Genomic DNA, 20198 nt, shown 5'->3' on the forward strand with positions numbered 1-20198 from the left:
GGTGGGGATTTGGGAAGTGAATTACCAGTAGTATAAATGTTTGTGTCTGGATAGGTCACTCAGTGGTTAAAAGTGCTCGCTATACTTCCAGGGGATCTGAGTTTGGTTCCTAGCACCCATATCAGGTTGCTCGCATCTTCCAGCAACTCCAGCTCCATCAGGTCCAATGCCCCCTTCTGCCCTCCAAAGGTCGTGCCCACATGTGGCATAAACACACATACATATATATAACACACACACACACACACACACACACACACACACACACACACACACACATCTATTTAATACGGGGTCACACTGTGCTTCTTTTCCTGGGAAGATATAAAGAAATGTCAGTTCATCTCATGGCTAAGACAGACCAAGGAAGTGACTCCAGCCAAATCCTGCTCTGTGACGCAGTGAGCTGAGTGAGGTGACTCAGAAGCAGCTGCGTCACTGGAGAGGCCACAGCAGAGGTGAAGACATCACGAAAGTTGGATCACTGGAGTCTCCACCAGTCGCTAACGTTCTACTACCCGTGTGCTTTAGTACTCCCTAAGACCACACTACAGATCAGGGCAGAAGGCAGTGGGGCAGGAATCTCAGGTGAAGGGCTAGGGACCGTTCCCACTGCTTCTATTATTTTCTTATTCTATCACCATGACCGTGGGAGTGGGCTATTCTGTTCTGTCAGACTCAGTATAGCTTTTCCCTAATAACATCAAATCATAAGCAAGTGATGGCTTCAGGGATCCTCTGTTCTGCTTTAAAGAACATTCCTGGGTCAGGGGAGATGGCTGGAGAGAGATGTTTGTTGAGTAAGTGTGGAAACGAGCCTCAGCTCCTGCCTGCCTGCCAAGCCTGGTGGTGCATGCCTGTAGCTCCAGTGCTGGGGGTGGAGGCAGGTGATTTCAGGAGTTCACTGGACACTGCAGTCCAGCTGCATGCTAAACCTTAGTTAGGTTCAGACCCTGTCTCAAAAATAGCTGGAGACACAAGTGAAGAAGTGATACTGAGACTGAGCTCTGGCTTCCACATTTCTGCCCATGTGTGTGCACACACAAAGGACATTGACCTTTCAGGGTCTCCACAGGATTGTATCCACTGGTACACACTACTGAGATCCCAGGACACCTCTCTCCCAAGCTCCACCCTTTCACATCCACTGGGATTCTCACACTGGCTTCAGCTCTCAGGAGAAAGTGACGGGTAACAACTTAGAGTTGCAAGTCTGAGGGACGGTTTCCAGGGACTGTTTAGTGGGTGCAGAACTTTTCCGAGGATGAGAGCTTTCCAAGGTCCCTGAAGTTAAAGCAGTGAGGCCCAAATCACAGACGCAACGATACTTAAAGGCTCCCAGGGATTCTCTGTATGTCCTGGATAAGAATGGTGTGAGAAGCCGGGCGGTGGTGGTGCACGCCTTTAATCCCAGCACTTGGGAGGCAAAGGCAGGCGTATCTCTGTGAGTTCGAGGCCAGCCTGGGCTACAGAATGAGTTCCAGGAAAGGCGCAAAGGTACACAGAGAAACCCTGTCTCAAAAAACCAAAAAAAAAAAAAAAAAAAAAAAAAAAAAAAAGGAAGAATGGTGTGAGAATATGGCTTTGCTTTTAGAGCAGTGGTTCTTAACCTGTGGGTCATAAGCCCTTTGGGCAGGGGGAGGTCGAACAACCCTTTCACAGTGTCACATACCAGATGTCCTGCATTATCAGATATTCACATTATGATTCATAACAGTAGCAAAATTACTGTTATGAAGCAGCAACAAAAATTATTTTTATGGTTGAGGGTCACCACAACTCAAGGAACTGTATTAAAGGGTTGCGACCTTAGCAATGTTGAGAACCATAGCTCTAGAGGGTTTTATACAGAGCCTCAGGTGAACAGTTGACCTCACCTACCATCCCACAGCAGCCAGCCGATAGATTTGCCAACGTAGATGCATGTATGTATATACACTGTCTACACATCATAAGTGAACCTCCTGCTGGATCCCCACCTTTCCCATCATAGATGTTAATGGTAGAGTATAAATAGACCAGGTAGTGCTCCTCACGACTCCTCTCATGGCCCATATTGTCCTTTCCGAGCTTCCGTATTCTGCTGCCCTATGAATCTGTGAGCTTGACTCTCTACAGCAATGGCTGTCACTGTTCACATCTGTCGTGTCTCCTCCTGGCTGGTGATGCTGTGGAGTGGACAGTGGAGCCCTTAGGAGGTGGGGCCTGCTTGGCAGAAGTAGGTTACCAGGGGCAGGCCCTGGTTCTGGTCTGCCCTCTCTCTTTCCTGGTCGGATGTGATGGGTGGAGTCTCCACCGCACAACCCTATAACCATGAACTCCACCATGCTTCCCTGCCTTCTTAGCTAGAAACCGCTAAGCTAAAAGGAAAACTGTCCTCTCTCAAGTTGTTGTCTCTGCCAGGCATGTTGTCGCTGCAGCACAGAGGTGACACCTTGGTTCTGTGAGCCACTGTGTCCCTGCTGCTATAGAAACTCAGACACCTCTGCGGCTGCATTCCAGCACTGAGGGGGAGGAATTACTGCTAAGAGAGCATGCTCCCTGGGTGCAGAGGAAGCAGGGGAGCTGTGAATGGTGGCAGCCACACTCCCAGAGCCAGGTGTTGGCGACACCTTGTAGGCCAGCGTGAATAGGTGCATCTCTAGTGATTAGAGCTGGGACAGGTTTTCTGGATGAACTCTTGATGGCCCCTGGGTGAGAGCCGCTGTCCTCTCATGCTCCAGGCCTCACTTCTGCTAATTAAACCTTGGCTGGGCTCAGAAACTACTCGAGGATCTCCCCGTCCCTGCCCAGTGTGACCCGGCAGAGCAGAGCAGAGCTCCGAAAGACAGTCTTGCAGTTCATGAGGGTGTGATAAGGGTAGTCAACCAGAAGTGCCACCCTAGGAGCTGGCATGCAAGTGAACTGCCTAGCGCAGCCTCAGTCACACTCGTGATCCCTCCACCACCTGCTGATGCGTGTGCTGTGGGAAGAGAACCAGGGCCATCGCCCCGACTTGATGGGAAGACAGGAATGCGGGAGTAGGGGAAAGATTCGTGAGCACAGAGGAAGATGTCCGGGGTGGGCTTTGAAGGAGCATCTCTAAGTGCTCCAGTCCCACCCCCAACCTGCTTGCTCTCCTACTACGGTAGTTAGGTTGGACTTGACCGATTCATTTTCTCCATATATCAAAGGAGAATCATGTCCGGTACACACCAGGGGTTTGAGAGATGAATCTGGGTTCCACAGCCTGAGTCTGTCTTTGACAGTCTTCTCCCTGCACCCCATGTTACCATGGGTCACTCTTGCAAGGTGTGGGCATATGTGGGCATGTATGTGCTGGTGTCTGAAGACAGAAGTCATACTGCGATAGAAAATACTCTGGAATAGCCAGGCCTGGTGGCACACACCTGTAATCCCAGAACTCCAGAGGCAGAGGCAGGAGGATTATTATCTCAAGTGTAGGCTAGCCTGGGCTATATAGTGAGTTCCAGACTGGCCTCAGTGCCACACAGCAAGACCCTGTCTCAAAACTAGAAAATACCGAGAGAAGTTCGACTATATTGTTTAGACACAGAGCAGATAGTGGTGAATTGTGAATTGAGCCCAACAAACTAGGCCGTCACCAGTCACCAAGCTAAGGACACAGTTGCAAGCAAGTGACAAGTGGATCACTAGGAAAACTTGATTAACATATTTTTTTTGAATTAGAAAACTGATGCAATTTCATCAGTAAAAATCATTTTAACAGTACATTTGAGGTGATACAAAGATAAGGATTTTTTTTTTTCCTGTTGTGGGGAGTGGTCGAGGTTGGCCAAACAAAAACAAACGATGGAAGAACCAGCAGCAAAAACCACCAGATTAAAAACTCCAGGAGGCCTGCGTGAGGAAAGCATCAGGGTTGGTCTGGAGGCTGAGTCTGGTCAGTTCGGTGATGGATGTTGTCACCTTGATGGGCTCTGGAGTCACTGAAAGGACAGCCCTGGGGCACGACGGTGGAGCAGTTTCTAGGGTGGGTGGGAAGACCTAACGGAAAGGTGGGCGGCACCATTCCACAGTGAGAGTCCTGGGCTACCCTGAAAGAGAAAGCCAACCCAGGATAGCACTCATCTCTCGCTGCTTCCTGACTGTCGTGTGACCAGCTGCCGAGCTCCTGCCTCCACGAGGTCCCTCTAGGGCGGACCGCATTCTCCATCCCTCGTTCCCTTAAGTTACTTCTCCTCAGATAGGTTGTCACGGCCATGAGAAAAGCAATGGATGCAATCCCCACAGCGAGCTGAATTAGAATTCACCTGGGAAGATGAACTCAGTGTGCCTGAGTTAATAGAAAGCCTGTGGCATACAGCCTGACAGTGGCCGCCATCCTTCAGTGGCTTCTTGTTGTTAAACATGAAAGACCCACAGCAATGCTGTCAGCCTGCTCCTGCTCAGTACACTTTTGACTGGGAGCCCCACCCCTCGTCAATGTGGCCCCTTGGGCAAAGGATGTTTCTGCAAGCACAGAATTTGATGGATTTGATGTCTGAAGGCTCATGCTCATGGTCTGTTCTGGGGCTCCCCTCCACTGCGAGAGGTTTGTGGCAGAGAGCCTAGAACGCCATCATCCCAGTGAGAATGCACCACGTCTGGAGGGACCCAAGTGACTGCCCCGTGAGCTTCTGTTCACTAGGAAAATGGAAGTTAACAGATACACCCCGCAGCCGAGGTCACTGTCCATCTTAGGGCCTCATGGCTGGAAGGCAGATCTTCCACACTGGTGAACTGGCTGCCCTCTGAAGTCATCTCTGTGAGCACCCTCCCTGCCTCCTGACATGTCGGAGTGGCTTGCCAGGGATGCAGCTTTCTGAGCTGGACACAAGGGGCCAGCTATGGCTGCAGTTGACCTCAGTTGTGACTTCCTTAGTATGTAGGGCAGCTTAGCATGAGTGAGAGCTGAGTTTTGAAGGCCTTTCCAGGTTGTGGTGCTCTCAAAGGATCCCTAGCTTCCCTTGGTTATGGTCTTAGGTATCATGGACTGTCAGCTTTGGAGACACTGTGACTGTGTGCCTTTATAAATGGGTGAAACCTTGGAGCATTTCCCTGTGTATATATTCATTACCCTGCCCCCATGCCGGCACAGAGGTTGGCTGGATCCTTATTATTTTTTGAGATAAGAGTCTTCTCACTGTATTGAAAATTCGTGATTGAGAACTCTGATTTGGCTAGAATGGCTGGTCAACAACTCCCAGGAACCCTCCTGTTTCTGCTCCCAACACTGGAATTCCAGGAGCATGCCGGTACACCAGGCCTTTTTTTTTTTTAAATGTACCCTGATCATACTTGCTTCCCATTCCTCCCAGGTCCAACCTCCCACCCTTTAGTTCCCTTGCCCCTCCCCCCCTCAAAAAACAAAACAAACAAAAACCTCCCACGAAGTCCGATTTCTGTTGCCCATATACTCCTAGGAGCAAGGCCAAACTCCCAGTGGCCAGCCCCTCAAAGAAAACTGAGGACCGTGTCATCCCTCTCTGTCCCCAGAAGCCATCCGCTGTGAAGAGCTACATTTCAGCATCTTTATCACAAATTTTAAGGACTCTCTTCAATAGCTTCATGTCTGGACTGTTTCTTTTTTTGGGGGTGGTGGTGGTCACAGAAGCCTTTAATGTCTCTCCTCAGTTATGAGTCTGCAGTCAGCGATACCACCGCAAAAGAAGCTTCCTTGTCCACAGCAGCTGGCTTTTTATGGGGAGTCTGGGTGTCAAACCCAGGCTGTCAGCAAGCATTTAACCAACTGAGCCCTCTCCTTAGACCTTTTATATATGGTCTGTCCTACTAATAAATTTATAGAGAGTTATAATATATCTTCTGGGTCATCTAGACATGTCATTTTGTGGCGCCATCTTTACAAAAAGCCCTCTTCTAGCCTCTAGTCTGAACACCTAAAATAAGTCTCGCTGGTGTCCCCAGCAGGAGCTGGCAGCGTAGCTAGCCGAAGGATTTCAGTGAGAGCCGAGGACTCCAGACGGAAGACTGTAGAGTGAGATGCTCTTGGTGGCCTTGGAGAAGGTGCACTCGGTGTCCCCAGGCTCCACACCTGCAGGTGCACGCTCCTGTGGGCACACATTCGGAGGATGCAGGGGAGACGTCAGGTGTTTTTCTGTATTTCTCTCCACCTTATTCTTCTGAGGCAGGGTCTCTCACTGAACTGGAAGCTTTCAGTTTGTCCAGATTGGCTGGGTGGCTAGAGAGTTTCCAGGACCTACCTGTGTCCACCCTCCAATGCTGGGGTTACAGGCACCTGCAGCCATGCCTGGATTTTTACGTGCGTGCTGGGAACTTAAACTCAGGTTTTCATGCTTGCCCACCAAATATCACCTGCCCACTGGGCCCCTTCTCCATGACCTCCCACCTAGGCCTCTGTTCTCATGTTTTTAATTTGTCAGCCCTAACCTGCACGGCTGCTGAGAATGGACTTTCTTTTGTATTGTGTCCTGTAAGCTGAGTTTACTATGTTTCTTTGGCAGTGGGGGGAAATCCCACTGCCAGAGAGTGGAGCACAGGGAAGTTATGACAGTACCACCAAGATAAACAGAGGACTGGAGTGCAGCGGCTCATGCCTGTAAATCCTGGCGTTTAGGGGGCTGAGGCAGGAGGTGTGTCTGGAGTTTGAGGTCAGCCTGAAATACAGGCCACACAGTGAATTCCAGGTCAGCAGCGAGTCTCTGTCTCAGAAAATAAAAACAAACTAAAACAGTGACAACAACAATAAAAGATAAATAGATGGGGAATTCTTAGTGAAATGAAGAGAAAAGATTAATTATATCTTTTGGCCTAGAATAGCATCTGTGTTATCAACTTTCTTATCTATTTTATTTATTTATTTATTCATGGGTGGAAATCAAACACAGGGTCTCATTTATGCACTCTTGTCAGTGAGATAAATCCTTAGCAATTTATTGACAAAGTCCGGAATACACACACACACACACACACACACACACACACACACACACACACACACACAATTTCCTTTTCCCTTATATTAGTATTGAATATGTTTTAAGTTACCTATTGGAGATGGGATGGGACCAGCTGGGTTGCATGTTGGGAGTCTCTTCAGTATCTAAGCTCTAGGAAGATTACTGGAAAATGCACGTTGCTTTAAAATATGGGGACTGGAGTTCTGGACAGCAAGAGGCAATAAGACAGTGGGGTGGCTGGAGAATAGCCTATGATGCTGATCTTGGGACTTGAATCCTCTGGTTTATTTCAAGCCTCCTGTTGGGGGAAAGAGAGATCAAACTGTAATATCCAAGGGATGCAGTGGAGACCCTGGCAAGGTTGTGTGTCACATGCCTGAAAGGTGTCATATTGTTCCTGACAAGACGGAATCTCAGCCATTTATAGTATGGTACATCTGATGAAGATAAATACTGGAAGAAGCTTAAATTTCATTACAGAGCCAGATTACCTGTGGCGGATTACCCATGGAAAATGTTGATTCCCAAGCTAGCTTCTCTGAGTTTATTTTTGGTATGCAGCTTATTTTTGAGTCATTTTCCTTATCAGGGGGTGTGTACTTAAGAAATACATGCTATTTTTTGTGTGTGTGTGTGTGTGTGTGTGGTGCTTGAGTACACTCTAATTTGTAACATAAATACGGTATGTGTGCATGCACACATGCTACGCTAGGGACTCACAGGGACACAGGGAGAGCTGTGGCCGTCCCTCCTTCATTCTTCCTGTCCTGTGTTCACAAAGCCAGGTGTCCCTCATGGCAGTCTCCTGCTATTCTTCCCTTGACCTTTCATGTGGCCTTTACCTTTCTTGCTTTGGTTGATTAGGAGCTGACTATCTCATGGCTACGAGTTGAGATCTAGGAATAAAATAAATGATAAAGACAAGGTAGGGAAGAGTGGGGGAGGAGGGGATTTGACAGGGAGTTTCATCTTATGGAAAACACCTGTCTTATTTGTGTGCAAAACATTTTCAATAGAAAAGTAAAGCTGGGGGTTGGTGGGCCATGAACTTAGATTCCAGTCACTTCAGCTATTTTTTAAAGATTTATTTTATGAACATACGTGTTTTGCCTGCATGTATGTGTGTGCAGCACATGCAGGCCTGGTGCCCATGGACATCAGAAGAAGGCATTGGATCCCCTAGAAGTGGAGTTACAGAAGGTTGTGAGCCTCCGTGTGGGAGCTGGGAGTCAGACCTAGCGTCTCTAAAGTGCGTGTGCCTTTTCACTCCTGCCAATCAATCTCCCTCTCTTCTTCTTTCTTCCATTCCTTCCCCCTTTCCTCCCTTCCCACCCTCATCGTGTTTATTAAAAACCTCAGATGCTAGCAAATACTTTTTTCTTTTAATTGGCGTGTGTTCAGATGACCTTATGAAACTATAGAATGAAAGGACATCAATTTCAGAACTCTCTAGAATGGTGAAAATATCATCAGGGAATATTTCTAATTAGTTCAAATGATATATCCCTTTTCCTGATTATCTAAGATACTTGTCTTCCAATGCATCTATTCTTTTGAGTTAAAAAAAGTTTGCCATTTAAAATAAAAGACTGCTTTCCAGTAAGTGCAGCAAAAATCTTATCTCTGTAGGAAATGTAGAATTCCAGAATGGTTGCTTGAGTGTGTTTTTGAGTGTTTTGATTTGGGCAGTTCTTAAAGGATGAAAATGCCAGAGTTTGTTGTCCTGGTAGAATACAGGAGGAGGAGATATGGGAATATCCATTGCTATCAGTCAAGGATTTAATGAAGGATTGAAAATTAAATGCCTATCTTTACCTACTGTAGGTAAAGTATCTTTTCCCCTCTTAAATATTCCTCTGCACGTATGGGCTCTTAAGCATCTCTCTGCTATTTAAGGGTTATCAATAAGTATATTATCAGTAACTTAGCTTGGTTGTTAACTACATAATGAAGTTTATGTTGGATTTTCCTCTTCCTTTTTCTTTTTTGTTTATGTGTGTTCCTTTGGGTGAATGTGTGTTTATATGTGCATGAATTTATGTGCATGTGGAAGTGGAAAGTTGATGTCAGTTGCCTTTCTCAGCCGAACCCAGAGCTTATGTATGAACTAGCTTACCCAGTCAGCTTGCTCCGGGGATCCTCTGTCCTGGCTCCCCAAGGGCTGGATTACAGATGGCTGCCTTACCTACCTGGCATTTACATGGGGCTGGAGGTTGGGTGGGAGGATCTGAACTCTAGTCCTTTCATTTATATATCAAACACTTGATTCACTGACCATACCCATCAAGGGGTGGCTGAAAGCAATTGGAAAAAAAAAAAAAAACTACAGATAACTTTGATTAAAATGAGAAACGTGTTTTTCTTGTATGCAAGTCTTGGTAAGTAGTCCAGGGAGGGTCAATGTAGTTCTTCATGGCTTCAGAAACAAGACTGTTTCTGTCTTCCTTTTATGGTGGTGGTGGCAGTGGCGGTGTGTGTATGTGTGTATGAGATCCATCAGTGGCCATGAGCAGAGGCTAGAGAACATTAGGTGTCCTGCTCTGACTCTCTACTTCACTCCCTGGAGACACAGGGTCTTTCACTGAGCCTGGAGCTCACTATTCCAGGTAGAGCACCAGGCCAGTGAGCACCTGGAATTTGCCTGTCTCCATGCCCCAGTGCTGGGGTTACAAGTATGTGTGACCATGCCTGACTTTTTATATGGTTGCCTGGGATTTGAAACTCAGGTCCTCATGCAAGTGCTGTTATCCACTGAGCCATCTTGCCAACCTTAGACCTCTTCTAGGTTTTGCTGTGTCCTGTGTAGCTTGATATGGCTCCACACTGGGGCTTCATTCCAGCAGTGGGAAGAGGAAGGGACTAGGAAACAAGATGTGAGCAAGCTAGAGCTCCAAGAGTTAAGCCTAACTAAAAGGGAAGGTGGGAAATTTGGTCCCCATTCTGAGTCATCTGGATCTTCCCTGGAATCAAGGGCTTCTGCAGAATAGCTAGAAGTCTTTTTGGCAATCACAGTCTTTAGTTGTAAATATACAACTAGAGTGGAATGATCCATTAATAAACAATCCATTGGTAACATTAAAAAAAGTTGAATTTCTTTCTATGTTTGTAATGGCTTTAAGTTCTCTTATTTTTTAGTAAGCCCCCATATATCAAGAGCTGAAGTAAACATTACTTGTTTTAAAATCATGAAATGCAGTAATTCAAACTGCCACAGATTATAATGTATCTTTCTATAAACCAACTGATTGGGTTCAGAGGTATTCAGTATGGCAAAAGCCTGAAGCAGAGGTGAGGTGATAGTCGGGGAAGACCTGGGCGGGGATCTGTCAGTGAAGCGTGCTGTAGGAGTGTGTATACAGAGTATGGAGGAAAGGGGTGGGAGAAAAGAATGGGGAGAACACAGATGAGAGGGTGCTTAGAAGCCAGTGCTGTGGAGGCCTGTCATCACTAGCTCACTAGACCTGGAGTCCAAGACTGTACATAAGCCAAATGGAAGGAGCTCATTGGCATTTGGCCAGGATCTTAGAGCAGGAGCCTGGCTACCCACAGAACAGAGGGGAGACATCTTCTGGGTATCCAGGGAGAAAAGGCTGTGGCTATGAACAGGTGAGGTTTGGAAACACAGAGAGGTACCCAGAGATACTTTGGCTATGATTGCCCTAATCACTGATGTGTCCAATTTCGGTGTAGGTAAAGCCTGGGCTCCTAAGCAGGCATTATAATATCTGAGGAAGGGTTGGCTCCCTCCTCATCACCAGATGTCTTCAGAGAACTGTTGGGGTATCCCAACTTTTTACATTGTGACATGAAGTTGTCACCTATGAAGTGCATGGCCCAAGATATTACATCACAATCTAATTATGAAAATCACTGCCAGAAACAACAGTCATGATTTAATTAAGTTTCCCATTTTGTGTTGGGCCCTCTCCATGGCTGTCTTGGGCCACAGTTTGGCTAACCCCATAGCTGGAGATGAAGCAGAAAAGGGGCCAACTTTAAAGAGAAGATGGTGGGAGCGGAGGGAAAAAGACCCCAAACACAAGAGCACATAGAGGGTGAGCAGCTCATCTCCAGGGTCTTGAGGTAACATCAAAGTCATCACTGAGGTAGATCCTCAGACGTTCTTACATCCAAGCTTTCTGGGGGAGATGGCTTAGTCCTTTGAGGACTTAATGAGGTAGTAAAAAGAAGTGACGTGATAGCATGTTCCTTTGTTAGCAGAACCCTTTTCTTCCATATAATGTCATCTAGTTGAGGATTTATGTCAGCTGTGCAATAGAATTTATGTAAACACACAGTTCAGTGGAGGCTGTGTTAAGATAGGCTGGGAGCGACTTCTCATGTCCTATTGAAATCTACTTTTTTTTTTTTTTTTGCCTTCGAGATTGCCACTTTCTTTTGACATTTGCACCAAGGTTGGTGATTTAAAGTCCTTTATGCTATTTGATGACTAATAGGCTCTATGCAAGGGGAATGGAATAAGGTCATTTGAGTTGAGGCTTCCTGACCAGGTCTTCCATATTTTGTCTTTAAAAAAAATACCAGTCTCAGAACACAGAACTAATAAGGTCATGTAGGGCGACCGTGTAGGGTGGCTAAGATGTAGAGATGGCTTTGAGTCTTATTCAACTGCGAGGAGCCTCTCCTCCTTTATTTAGTCTAATAAGAAACCCCGCTTTACCTGTGCTGCCCACAGTACATATCCATATGCATTTTCACGATTTTCTTGCCTTCTGATTGCTTTAGAAAAAATATGTAATAAAAAAGAAAGAAAGGAAGGAAGGAAGAAAAGAAGGAAGGCAGGAGGGACAGAAGGAAGGAAGGAAGAAAAGGAAGGAAGGAAGGAAGGAAGGAAGGGAGGAAGGAAGGAAGGAAGGAAGGAAGGAAGGAAGGAAGGAAGGAAGGAAGAGAGGCCTGTCAGAGCTGGAACTTTGATGCCTCTGGCCCTGAGGTGTAGGGATTTCCCCAAAACCTGGACCCCTTGCAGGGAGACTTGATGTCCAGGAGGAGCCCCTCTTGGGGTTTTGGGATTGAAAGAACACAGAAAAGGACTCTTCTTCAAATGGACTGAAAGAGATGATTCTTGGCTCAGACAGAAAAAACAGTCATTAGTAGATGTCTGTCCCTTACTGGTGAATTTTGAGGAAACTGTGTGTGTGTGAGAGTGTGTGTGTGTGTGTGTGTGTGTGTGTGTGTGTGTGTGTGTGTGTGTGTGTGTGTGTCATCGTGGAGTTGGGGGCAGGAGCAGTTAATGGGAGAAAATGACCTATTACCTAATGTGTCTTTCCCAAGATCTTAGTGTGTAATTCTAGAACCTGGTCATAGAGTCTGGACACACTGATTCTGTCTGCAATCTGCTTGAGGAAAAAGAATTACCTCTGGGTTCTTTAGTAAGTGACCATGCTGGGATGCCCAGAGAGGTGGAGTTTTGGCTGTGTGGGATGGTTAGAGGGCTGAGAAAAGCTATCTAACATGAGTGTGTGTGTGTGTGTGTGTGTGTGTGTGTGTGTGTGTAGTTTACCAACTATGTACAGCGTGAGGTTCTGTGTGCCTCTTGCTTTGCTGGTGAGAAAGAACGCTATCAAGTGCTCTGATTAGTACAAAGAGGAAACGGTGCTGTTATTAAATGCCACCTGGGTAATCACTTTCCCATGGACTGCTTTAGTGAGGCCCACAGGAACCCTCTGTGGCTGGCATTATATTTCACTTTACAGTTTAGGAGATGGACGCTCCCAAAGGCAACTTGCCAGCGCCTCTGGGTGAATCAGGCATGCACCTGGGGGCAGACTTTACCTCCACCAACTCCAAGTCCTCACCCGTTTTGTGATTCCTCCAGCTTTTCAGCTCAAATCTATTCTGTTCACTAAGCAAAGAGAGAAAGCAAGGGAAAGATGGAAATGCGCTCATCCCAGCCTGTGTGGGCAGTAGCAACTCCCTGTTTATATTAGTTATGATTATTTTTCCCAGTAAATAGTGCTCTGGGGTAGAGATTATTCATTCTCTATAATTTTATTGAGCCCATTATACCCAAAGCACTGTGTACTGGCTCAGATTCCCAGACAGTGCAGTGGTTCAGAAATTCTGCATACAGTGTACAGTATACTGTGTGCTGTGTGCTGTGTATGTGTACTGTGTGCAGTGTGCTGTGTACTGTGTACTGGGTACTGTGTCCTGAGTAATGAAATGGCTCAGATTCCCAGGCAGTGGAGTAATTCAGAAACTCTCCTGCTTGTTTGCATGTTTATAGGGAATTGGAGGATTTTGTATATGCTTAAGTCTGGGTCCTGCTGCTTAGGGCTCCCGGGAAGCTTTGTCATGTCCTGTGTCTTTACCTCCCATGTATGTGCCCATTCATGTGTTTATTCATGCCATGCATGCACACCATATCTCTTGTGTGTGTTGCTATGTCCTGGTCATGCTTGGAAGAATGAGAAAGAATCTGGTGACCTAGAGTTTATGTCATATGTAAAGACATAAGTATATCCTAGGGATTGTAAACTGGGAGTCATTTGTTTTCTCCTCAGGGAATGTGGCAACATTTGGGGGGTATTTGATGGTTGTGTGTGTTGCTCCTTGTGCTAGTGGGTAGAGATCAAGGGCACTGTTAAATCCTATAGTGCTCAGGACCAGTCACCCGCCCCACAGTATTATCCAACCCATATGTTAGTGGTGCTGAGGTTGAGTAGTCCTGGGACATCCCAAGGCTGTGTTGCCCAAAAGCTATCTGGACCTACCAGCACAGCGGGTGACAGTTGCTGGGTGTCACAGAGGGCTATGGGAGAATTGAGGGGGATGATGGTGGGTGAGTGGATGCCATCATGGATGTGGGAAGAATTGAGGGGATGCTGGAGCAACTATGAGGCATCGTGAAGCTTAGACAGCTGGAAGGATAGGCACAGCGTGACCAGGCTGAGGCTGAGAGTCGGGAGCAAGCGTGGCGGAAGCAGGGTGGAGAGCATGCCCTGTCGTGGAGCAGAAGGCTGTGTTTGGAGATGTGGGGATCCTGGACTGTAAATAAAAAGGGTGCACTGTAGACTTTGAGGCAGAGGAAGGCCAGGATGGACAGTGTTTTAGGAAGATTTGGCCACAGTGGTGGCAGGGTTGGTTGGAGAAAGGTTGGTCTACAGCACAGAGACCCCAGACAGGTGAAAAGGAACATGTCATGATGGCAACTTGTGCATGAAGGACAGAAATACTGCCAGTTACTAGCCCGTTCCTCAGTTTACTTGTGTGTAAATTGGGTGCAAGGAGGTGAAATGCTTTGGCTTTTAAATGTAGCTGAAGTGATGACAGGACTCAGGAAACAGAAGGTGACCTTTAGATGGCAACATTGAGAATGTACTGTCTTCTCCCAGGCTCCACAGGCAGGAGCTGTCCTCAACTCCCCAGTTACAGAGGAGGAAACGGACACCCAAGGTCCCATCCTGAACATAGCTGAGTCAGGCATTACTTGGAGGAGCCTGGCACCATGATACATGCTCCCAAGCTCAAGAAGTGCGTGTTTTAGGTGCGAGGCCCTGTAGCCTGCCCCAGTGGAGAAAGAAAGGATGATTCCAGCAGCACCAGAAAGGAGGTGTGCTTATGATGTGGCTTCAGGCTGAGACCTGGAGTTCTGTGGTGTCAGAGATCCTGGGAAGTTTAGTCCTGTGGCATTTTCAATCTTTCTTCTTTGGAGCCCATCTTTACTGCATAGAGAAACTGCCTGCCATCTCAGGGCTTCTTTAAGATCAGCGTTGATGGATTTCCTCCTTGTTACAGCTTTAAGCAGTGTTGCACTGTAGCCCACTCAGTGAATTGTGTGTGTGTTCATGTGTGCGTGTGTGTCTGAGCACACACATGCATATGTATGCACATGTGAATGTGTGCATGCATGTGTGAATCCATAGGTGTACATAGATACATGCATTTGTGTATGTGCTCATATGTATACATAGATACATGCGAATGTATGTGTGTATTTGCATACATGTACATAAGGATATATACATATCTTATATATTCACATGTGTTTCTGAGTGTATATATGCATGTGCACACCCACACACTCACGTGCACACACACACACTTTTGCTTTCTCTGGGTGTCACTGGGATAAAGAGCACTCTCCTTTCTCTCTGCTGCATGCAGCCAGGGGCAGTATATAATGTATTTAAATACATTCAATGAGATGCATGAACAATAAAAAAACCCTCCTGGAAGCTGGGTTTCCAGCTGAGTAGCAGGTCCCCTGTTGGCATGTGTAACAGCCGTCTGGCAGCCTGGCTACTTTTATCAAGGGAGGAGAAAGCACGTAAGGAGAGGAGGGAGGGGAAGGAAGGGAGCATGCGGGTGAGAAAGGGTGTCACAGCAGCATAGGGGGCTGGTGGGAAATGGGCAGGAACGTTGGCAAGCAGAGATCTGGGCACCAGACAGAGAACGTGCTTAGCTCACATGACTCCACCCTGGGAAGAAACACATCTCAGGCTGAATTAACTGAGTGTGATGCCTTCTCTGGTGCTTTTGACTTCCCCCCTTTCTGTTACTGCTGGACCAGCCTTGCAGAATCAGGATGTGGGCTTCAGTGGGAGGGAGTACAAGATGGAAGATCATGTTTGAATAATTTTTCTTTCCCTTGGGGGCTGGGACAATGACTCAGTCAGCAAAGTGGTTGTTAGAAAGCATGGGGACCTGAATTTGGATCCCCAACATCCACCTAAAAACTGGGTGTGACAGCCCATGTCTGTGACTCTGGCATTGAGAGCCAGGGACAGGTAGATGCTAGGGCCTGCTAGCCAGCCAGTCTAGCTGAAACCTGGAGCTCCAAGTTCAGTGAGAAACCCTCAAAAAATAATGGAGAGAGTGACTGAGAAAGACTCCCAACATTGGCCTCTGGGTTTACATACATGTGTGGACACCCATGCACACACAGGGTTCTGCTTCCCTGTGCTTCCTGAGGCGTGTGTCTCTATAACAGTAACAGAAGTGTTAGTTGCTTGTATTAAGTGGCCTTCTCTGTGTGTGTGTGTGTGTGTGTGTGTGTGTGTGTGTGTGTGTGTGTGTATTCAAAAAATAGTCCAAAAAGCTTCAAAATAGCCGGGTGGTGGTGATACACGCCTTTGATCCCAGCACTCAGGAGACAGAGGCAGGTGGATCTTGGTGAGCTTGAGACCAGCCTGCTTTACAGAGCAAGTTCCAGGATAGCCAGGGCTACCGAGAAAAACCGTGTCTGGAACTCCCACCCAAAAAAGCTTCACTGTCTGTCTTGTCTATCATCATTAATCTTGTTCTGTAATCTCTGAGGCCATGCAATTATAGTGTATAACACTTCTTGAAGGTATCTTAGAGGCTTCTCCATGCTACCTATAACTCCATCCCTGTAACTTCTGCCTCTGAAACCCCACTTCTTAGAGGGGACTTTTCCCTCTAAGCTGAGTGGTCCATCTAGTATCTTCTTCAGCACACAGAGCAAGCTTAAGTTGTGTGCATCGCCAGCCATGTCTGTCCCTTCCTGCTTGCTCAGCGGGGTTGCACAGGAGAATGGATGCTGACTAGGGAAGCAAAGGGGCCAATGGTAGTGTCTGGCTCACGAGAATTTAATTATGCCCTTCGTGACAAAGCTAGATTTCTGCTGTGTGGTGTTATCGCTGTTTGCTCTTTATTAAGGCCAAGATGACATGCTCTGTCATGCATGGAGGTGAAGAAACACAAAGCAGGCCACAGAAGGGCCGATCCCAAGCAGCAGGTGATGTCACTCTTCTCGACCCAGTCTTCTGTGCAGCACATGTCTTTGAAAACTTACTATCCCCCCCGAAAGGCACTCCAGAATTATTCTTTTGGCCAGGAGTCATAGATACGAAGAAAGAGGAGTCCATGTGTATTATAGGCTCTGCCACAGGCTGGGTGAGTGAAGATGGCAGCTACCTTAAGTTCCTCCATTTATTTTTACGTGTATATCAGTTGCTTCCTAGGGTTGCTGTGAGGATGAGAAAGGATCATATATGAGTGAGTGCCTGGGAATTTTAAGATTCTCTGCCGATCACACTTGGGAGGCTGAAGGAGCCAGACCCTCCCTTTTATTTCTCTCCAACACTCACAGAGGACCTGGGGTGAGGATCTACTTTGGGTTTACTCCGTCCGTATTCGTAGTCCCTAGCATTGGGTTTACTCCATATTCGTAGCCCCTAGCACAGTGCTCATTATCCCTCAAATACAGAACTAGGAGCATCTTCAAGTTATCTGAACTAGTCTATAGAGGAAACGGTGTTTGTTGGAATACTGAGTACCACTTGTCAACTTTAAAGGTAGGCCTGGGTGGCTCTCTAAACAGCTGTGAAAACTCGGCAGCTGCTGTTAGAGCACGCCACTCTGCCCTGCAGTCTGGACTTCTCTTAGAGCCCCACTTCTTCAGGTGTGGGAGAGTGCAAAGTCTGCCCCTCAAGCCAGTAAACTCAGTAGAGGAACAGAGAGGCCAAAACAGTTCTGGAGGTTTCCTGTGGGAGGTCAGGTGGTATGTGTCTCCTGGAGGTCATTGCTCTGAGAATCTGTATTTATGAAGGAGTTTGGCCCAAGTAACAGTGAGGTGGTCCAGCAATGGGCAAGTGTTCTTCGTCCACAACCCTTGACTTTTAAAAACACTTATTTGTTTATCATCTATCTATCTATCTATCTATCTATCTATCTATCTATCTATCTACTGTGTGTGTGTGTGTGTGTGTGCGCGCGCGCGCGCGCGCGCGCGCACACACACACACACATTTGCATAGCACATTACATGTGTGTAGGTTAGAGGACAAGTTGTGTGAATCAGTTTAGTTCTCTTCTTCCAACATGTGGGATCTGGGGGATTGAACTCAGGTCATTAGGCACTTTTATCCCCTTAGCCATCTTGCTGGTCCACTCCCTGTGTTTTGGGCAGAGCCTGGGGCCTCATGCATGCTAGGCAAGTGCTTTGTTACTGAACTGTATGTATCCTTAGCTCCCTTTTTACCTTTTGAGACAGGGTCTCACTAGGTTGCCCAGACCAGTTTTGAACTCACTCTGTAATGCAGACATACCTTGAACTTGTAATCCCCCTGCCTCAGCAGCTAGGATTTCAAGTTTATGTCTCTAGGCCTAGCTGTTTTCCTCTTTTTTGTGCCTAAGATGGATCTCAACACCTGGTTCACACTAAACCCAGGAAATGCTATTGTCCCTTTTCTAGGAATGACAGAGGACAAGTGGATGATGTAGCCAATTGATTTATGACCAGCAGCTGCATCCATCTTTTAAAACTTTGGTCAAGCGACACCCTGGAGAAAGGAGAGGCCCAGTGATAGGCTTGTGGCTTGTTTGCTGGTTTCTAGGCGTAGAAAATTGCCTACTGGCTCCCTCCCACTCAGACTGCTTATCCTCCCCTGAGCTCTTACTGTGATTCCCGATTCTTCATCTTGTAGGCCTTACCTGCTACATTCCCTGTTTAAACCCACCAATCTCTGGCTGTCTCTGGTGGTAGCTCATTCTGATCCCCCCTTCCAATTGTATCCACCTTACAATTATGACTTCCTCTGTGGTCATCCACTCCCCTGCACCTCAACATACCATTTAGGCCAAATGGTTCTTAACATGGCTTTCTCCTAGGGAGCCTGAGAAATGCACACCCTAGTCCTGCACTTGCCTGGTCTATCACCCGGCCTAGGATGGGATGGAGACATCGTTCACCAAGATCCCAGGATAGATGGGAAGGTGATTGCATAATCCAAGTCTTCAGCTAGTTGTCTGTCCTTATGGGGGAATGCTCATTTCCTCTCCACTTTGAGCTATATTTATTTGATACCTCAGATAATCCTTCCACAAGTAAACATTAGCCAAAGGTGGAAACAACCAAAGTTACCCTCAGGAAAAGGATGAATGAAATTGTGAATGCATCCATTGGGATGATTCTTCCTCTTTAAGAAGGAAGGCGAATCTGACCCCTGTTACAACACATGTGAACCTTGAAGACTGCATGCTAAGTGAAATAGGCCAGACACAAGAAGGCAAATACTGCATGATTTCACTTGCAAGAGGTACTAGAATGGACAGATTCATAGAAAGTAGCTTGATGGTTACCAGGGGCTTGGGGAAGGGGAAATGGAAAGTTACTGTTTAATTGGCTCTGGGTTTCCATTAGGAAAGATGACAGTGTTCTGGAGATGGATGGTTGTGATGGTTCCAAGACAACGGGTACTTTATATCACCAAACTGTAGACCTGCAGATGAGTAAAGTGGTAGATTTTACATTTACATATGTTTATACACATATAGAAGGGGTTTGCCCAAATATATACTGTATACTCAGAACTGAAAATCCAAATGCTTTTCCTAAACCCCCCAACTAAATTCCTCATCCTGAGGTATCTGTGGAGTTAATACAACCATGATCAACTAGGCCCCAACTCCTGGATGCCATCACCTGTTAACAATGCCAACAAATCATGAAGCCACCACTGGATTAATTTACAGATAGGACCAGAGTTCTTAGGATCCAGTCAACTCCTGAAGGCTCCAGCTGGCAACCAAGCCTTTGACACATGAGCCCTCAGGGACATTCCGGATGCAAAGTGAAGCAACCTAGAATACAGCCCTTGGGGGAAAAACCATCAGATAACCAGTATGTGACTGAACCAGTGTTGCTTAGACCCTACCAGTTGTTCTGAGTCATCGGCTTCCTTTGAGATGGGAATTTTCTTGTCTACAGGTGGAGAAATAACATTCTTTTCTTCTAGAACTTTGAGAATACGACTTCTTAAGTGACCAGTGTCCAAAAACAATCCCTGGCAATGTCCTGCTATTACATACATTTTGTATATTGCAGCTTTCTTCTCAGGGGACTCAGGACTTCTCCAGTTAAGTGTACTTTCCAAGTAGCTATGCACACCTAGTAATTTCTATGAGAACCTGGGTTTCCCCCCTCTGGTGAGGGAGCAGCTTTCCTGTTGGGGAATTGGGACTGTGTGGTGATGGCTCTGTTTCATTGTTGTGAGGAGGAAGTGCCTGTGAGTTTCAAAATGGAAATCATGTGGGTAAATAAAGTCTGAATGTACCCAAACTGTAACTATCAGCATTCTGGCCTTGTATCCCTCAGCTCAGTGTACCTACTGCCCAGTTTAAGATGGTTTGGGAAGCTTTGTGGGCTTTTGGAAGCCATTTCCAAAATGGTTATAGTGTTATGATTAATGGTTAATCATTTCATTTTCCCATCACCAAAACACTCCTTCATTGACAAGCAGAAAGGTATATAAGGTATGAGGACCAGGAACT

General features: G+C 46.6%; 1 protein-coding gene across 3 annotated transcripts in view; it reads left to right on the forward strand.

The window, feature by feature from the left end:
* Positions 1-20198, forward strand: part of Camk1d (calcium/calmodulin dependent protein kinase ID) — a 410836-nt gene that overhangs the window by 101650 nt on the left and 288988 nt on the right. The gene's annotated exons all lie outside the window — the stretch shown is intronic.

Source organism: Peromyscus leucopus, chromosome 5 (genome assembly GCF_004664715.2).
Source record: "Peromyscus leucopus breed LL Stock chromosome 5, UCI_PerLeu_2.1, whole genome shotgun sequence".
Classification (NCBI taxonomy): domain Eukaryota; kingdom Metazoa; phylum Chordata; class Mammalia; order Rodentia; family Cricetidae; genus Peromyscus; species Peromyscus leucopus.